Source organism: Morone saxatilis, unplaced genomic scaffold, assembly GCF_004916995.1.
Source record: "Morone saxatilis isolate NCDOM2014 unplaced genomic scaffold, NCSU_SB_2.0 Contig8, whole genome shotgun sequence".
NCBI classification, from domain to species: domain Eukaryota; kingdom Metazoa; phylum Chordata; class Actinopteri; family Moronidae; genus Morone; species Morone saxatilis.
Window position 1 is genome coordinate 1,876,913 of NW_023340257.1, and position 5,945 is coordinate 1,882,857.

The 5,945-nt window shown below is 38.8% G+C and overlaps 1 protein-coding gene across 1 annotated transcript in view; it reads left to right on the plus strand.

Annotated features, from left to right (window-relative positions):
* The window catches only part of bcas3 (BCAS3 microtubule associated cell migration factor), a gene marked incomplete in the record, with an annotated part of 342,828 nt that overhangs the window by 65,993 nt on the left and 270,890 nt on the right, over positions 1-5,945 (plus strand).

The window sequence follows — 5,945 nt, forward strand, 5'->3', positions numbered from 1 at the left end:
CACCTACACACACATACACACACTACAAATTTCATCAGCTCTAAAATGTTATAAGCGTTTGCAGTGGACAGTTTAAAAATTGCTGTTTCTTTGCATGGGACGATGTGAAAATTTCATGTCATGATTATTTTGGCCAAGATAATTGCAATACATTATATTATCATGATAATCATAAAAATATACTTCATACTTTTAAAATGACACTAAAACATACTGGAATCACCTTACCATACACATATTGCATCACAGATAGACTTATTTCTTCTTATCTCCCTATTCTGTATTTTAGAATCTATTACATTTCCACAAACCCGGTTTAACTTTTTTTTGTAGTGGATACAATGGGCAAGCCAAACCTTCGGCTCCCCGTTGTCAATATAGGATGGAAAACTACTTTTTCAAATCAAATCACGTGAGGATATTCCAGATTATCCTGACTAATTATCACAATATTGGAATATTGTTTATCATCCCATCTCTAGTTAACACTGAAGTACGTTAAACTAAACATATAAACCATTATCAATGCTGGTCCCTCCACATAAAACAAAAGGCTTTGTGCGAGAGATACACCAAGCAAAAGCATTTAAATCTAGCTCAAAATAAAGGGGATGCAGGGAGCAAATGCCAAGAAATACTCCAGTTCCAATTTTTGTAGTGTTTGGAATAAGGGTCATTGGCTGTGGTTTGCTCTGCCAACAGGTGTGTGCTGCAATTTTAACACAGAAAACATTAGCAACCAGGGAGCAGCCAAATGGCCCAGATTTAGAGCAATTTATCAGTTAATCAGCATTATTTACAGTCTTATTTCCTTCTCCTCTTCCACGCTATACACTCACACACTGCTAAATGTTTTCCTGACAACTAATTGAATCAGGCGTGTAGAAGTTGACATAGAGCAAGTATGTTTGTCTAAAGAGGGCTTTATCCCCAGTGCGTGCCTTATTTCCTGTCAGTAGTAGACGATCCAAGGGGTGTTCTTCTTCCTTCCAAACCACACACACGCATTTAAAACATAGACCATTTGTGGGAGAATCAGCCATGACAAGTAAAAAAAACATTCAACCACTGCTTTACAAAAAATACAAGAACAAATCATTACATGTTCCAATCTTCTTCCTCTCGCCCCCTCCATTCTCCTTTCTCTTGAAAATGTTATAAAAGGAGAGCTTCTTTTACTTTCTTTCACTTTTCTTTCCTTTCTGATAGAATTCTAGCATTTGAGGAGACCATCTATGAAAAATTGCTGTGTTTGGTTTGTTTAAAATAGTTTTAAATACTGTGTGCATATAACGCATTTCAAATTGGTCGGGCCCATAAGCTCCGAAGTATCACTGCTATTTTTTGGTGTTTCATTTTCAGTAAATCTTTAAAGCTAACGAAGTGGCGGAGAAGGGCAGCGCCAGGCCGCCTACATTTGGATGGGAAAAGTTTGATTTACGTCACATGACACAATAAGCCAATACATTTTTGGATAGCAGAATTTGTTGCTTTTTTATTACTTTCTCACAGGATGTGGTCACACAGTATGATATATGTTACTACCATAGACTGGATACTTAATAAAAAAGCATCTACAAAGAAATTTTATTTTTTTTGATGTTCAAAAGAAAGTAGGGCTCTGGCTTGGTATTAGACTGATAACCATCCATAACTCACATGGACATAATATAAACGCAGTATAATGGTTAAGTGGAGGTTTGCATGAAGTACAATGGAATTCTTTGTGTCCACCTTGTTCTTTATTATTATAATTAGGAAACCTTGGAATGTATAAAACACAACAGTCTACACACAGATATAACCAAAATGCTTTCCTGTTGAAAAAAATGTAAAGTAAGAAGTATCCACTATTTTCTCTTGACTTAACATATTTCCAATGGGACATACTTTGTAAAATATAGTTTAGGATCAATAAATATGTTTTTGGCACAGTGTTTGGATTGCTATCATTCACCCAGTCAATTCCCATGTGAATTCCCATGTGAATTCCCCCTTTATAGACAGGAAAACTAAATAGGTAGGGTTCCATTGCAGTAGAGGCACTTGTAGTGGCTCTTGTAGTGGAGCAACAGGGCCTGGCCAAACAAATCCAGTGCATTGGTCATTTAATGCCATTTAAAATAAAACTGACAAATATTATTTTTAAAGTGGTATTAATTGAAAAAAACAACTTGATTAAACCTATATTTAAAAATGACATCAAAAAGATCTGCCAATGTAGGCTATGTGTAATATCGGTTGACTTTTTTAATGATAGCTGTAAAAACTCAGGCAACCTAGACAAGACAGATGCCTATCGATCCACAATACATTTAAAGTTTATATCGGGGCCTTGTTGAGATAAGCAGGGCAATGGAAATGAATTTGATTCTAGAAATCATAAGTGAAACGTATCAGTGTCATCACCTTCCAAGTTAAGATATTTTGTGCCTCTTTTGAATTTTCCTGTACCCTCTCAGCCGCGACATGCAGTGACTGCAGTGCACGTTAGAAGCTCTTACTCAACAAAACTACTTCAGGCCTTGTTCGGTTCAGCATTATTGACTGGGAAAACACACCGTCACACACACACATTCTCACAGCCTGCCTATAGTTAATGTATGACCAAACGGCAGGTCCGCTGACCGGTTGCACACTGAGCCTGCTTTGATCCAAGCCGTTGTAAACACTGAAAGCCGGCCTTAGCCTAGTGCTTGGGCCAGGGGTTATCACCACACACTCTCTCACACACACACAGACACACAGCGGAGAGTGATAAAGTCTACAGTTAGGTGGGTGGAGAGACGCCTTATCTGTCTCCAGTGGCCAAACATGCGGCTGGCTGTCAGTGACCCGAGGCCAGGTAAACAGACCTGCAGCTGATAACAGCTGTAAGGGGCTGAAGGAGGACCAGAATGTAGATGAGAGTGGAGCCACGGGGCAAACTGGAGAGCGCCAGTCACTGAGGTTAAAGGGGTGACACTCCATTACTGCTAAACTTTACAGCCCTGCACCATCAGCTGTGATTGCAGTGATATGGGTTTTGAAGTAACCAGGCTACTGTTGTCATTCTGCAAGAACCTGATTACTTTTACTTTGTGTAAATTAGAGACCTGTTTCTCTTTCTGTAGTCTGGGTGGAGAAATTCAGACACCTGATTTCCTCGGCCAGAAATCTTCTAGAGAATGTTGATTGCTTGGCCATGTAGACGGGTAACTGGGTTTATAATTATGCATCCTTGTATTAAAAATAAATATACCAAATATTCAATACTAAAAATGAAACTAAGACTATGTGAATATTTCCTTTTTGAACTTTTGACTAGGCCCTAAATTCCAGAAGCAGCATGTTGTATCACTAATAAACTAAGTAAACCATGGTTAAAGTAAAGGGTTAGGGGCAGTTAGAAACCTGATTAGGGACCTGCAGCTTGTCTGTGCAGGTTTTACAGTAACCAGGTTGCTATATTACATGAAAACGCATTGCCTGATTTTCTAAGTTAGCTGATTTGTCATAGTAACCTGGTTACATGTGTACCTGTGAACATACTATATCAATTTAGCATTAGCCAATTTCATGCCAGTATGTTTCAACATACGGTCTGTTTTCATGTACTAAAACCGTTGAATTTCATTGGGAAAACTCATTTTATTTGGCAAGTAAATGCCCATACTTGATGGATTCTTTTTTCCAATGTTTTTGTGTCTAAGTGACTAATGAGGCCTGCAGCCTAAGCTTGCACAATTTATCGAAATATTATCGAAATTGCAATATGACCAAGTGCGATATCCAACTGGCAGAAGCTGCATTTTTTTGTAATGTAACAGACAGCATTCTAATGAAATACTGTAATAAATTGCTGCAGAAATACTCTTACTTACTTACAAATCTTGTTGTACAGATGTAAGAAAACATGTTTGTTATAGACCCCAACCATTTTCTTCAGTGAAAAGGAAAATTGTGATGTAAAATTATTCCCTCTAATTTTGAATCATGTTGTAATCACAGTATTTGATCTGATGAAACATTTCAAGTGAATTAAATCAATTAAAAAACTTTATGTTGACAACCAATATAGTGTTGATAAGTTTAGTCGTACACCAATCCAACTTGCTCTCTCGATACCAATTCTGATAAGTCACATCTGTGTACTTCACTTATCAGAGTCATTTTTCTGTAAGATAGCATGAGGCGGGGGATTGTTGTGGCACAAAATTTTATAAAGACATCAACATGACACAGTTTTTAAAGATATATGGACCTCTAGTAGTGCTATGGAGCACTGGTTATCTTTGTGAGGCATGCCAATGGTTTTCCACTACTCCACTGATCCACAGGTGGCAACGGTATGCATGCTGTGCCAACAAAGGCAGGGAAGAACGAGACTGCTAGCTGGTAAACATGGATGCAAACAATTCTGGATTTAACATACTAAAAACTGGCTTTGCAAATGTTTTTTTAAATTGGTCAGGTGGCAGGAAACTCGACTCGATGAATCCTGGATGTGCAAATAGTCAACACTTTATAAGTCTTTATAAGTCAGGGATATGGTAGCTGAGTATCTGTGAACTTGTTTTGTCATTGACACCTTCTTTATAAGTGTTTGTTTGTCCTCTCTTCAGTCTTATCTGTCTGTCCATCTTTGTCGCATTCTTGTCATTCCTTCACAGTTCCTCTCAGGTGAACAGAGCTGCCTAATCTTTTTAGCAGTTTAGATTTTTTTTTAAATGTCAGAATCATTAAACATGTCTTCTTGGCATCTTCTGACTGCCGAGGATGTCATCAAGTTCTTCGTGTATGAAGACAGGAGGGAGAGCTTTCCAGCCCCTGTGGAATGTGCAACCTCCACACTGGCATCACGCATGTGACCGAATACAGTTACATTCCACCTTTTTAAGATAACGCTTGACAACTGCTCGATATCTGTCACACAGTCACAGCAACCCTTCAGGTAATCCCCTGCCTGATAAAATGGATTTGACAGTAGAGTCCAGGCACCCATTTACAGTTGGAGCCCTGACAGGTCTATTACAACCAATTACGACAAACACAAAGTAGCCCATTCTCATCTCCAAGTCATCCCTAATCAGCCCAAGCAGAGGTCAGGCCTCCTCTTTCACTCATCTTTGTGAAGTAAAGAAACTGTCTGGTATGCAGATGATGCCCCATTACCTGTCATTGCTATGGACAATTACCTAGTCTGAACTGGCAAAAGATTAGAGAGGCTTGCAGGTACGGAGCTGTCTCGCTGATTGGCTGACTCACTTGCTGGCTAAAGAGTTTGACATTCCACATCTTAACTTTCTCCGGGACCCTTTCGTTTCATTTTCTTCCAGTCTGATCCACTCTCTGCAGCCTACTATTTTTAATAGTATGCAGAATGATTGCTGGTGTTTCGGCACACTATCACCTCATCAGTCTGTCACTCCTTTGTCACTGCTTTGTCTTTTTTCAGGTTCTCTCTCCCACTCTCCTTTGCTTGTATTGTCTCTTGAAGCCTATCTGTCTGGTTTCCTGCATGTCTAACATGCTCAGGGAGATCCTATCTTCTCAAGTGTCTACTCCCTGAGAGTCGGTCACTGTTTGAGGAGGAGGACTAACAAAGGACGCCATCAAGTCTTTTGTTTTTTTCAGCTCATATCACATTTGCACCTTTGCCAAAAGTTATTGTGTAATCCTCTCACCCTGGTCGACTTTTTTTCAAGCTCCTCAGACAAATTTATTTATCTGTGTGATAAACAGTGGTCCTAAGAATGCTAATTTTGTGGCAGACTGGTGTTTGTTGCCATTTCTTTATAGGCATGGGATGATATGAAAATTAAATGTAACAATTACCCCGGTCAATAGAATTGAGATTCACGAAATAATCCAGATAATCATCAATTAAAATGGCACCTTAGATTTTGTTAAAGGCCTATTGGCAGAAATGGAATATAATAGCCATAGGTATGTTTTCATTAGTG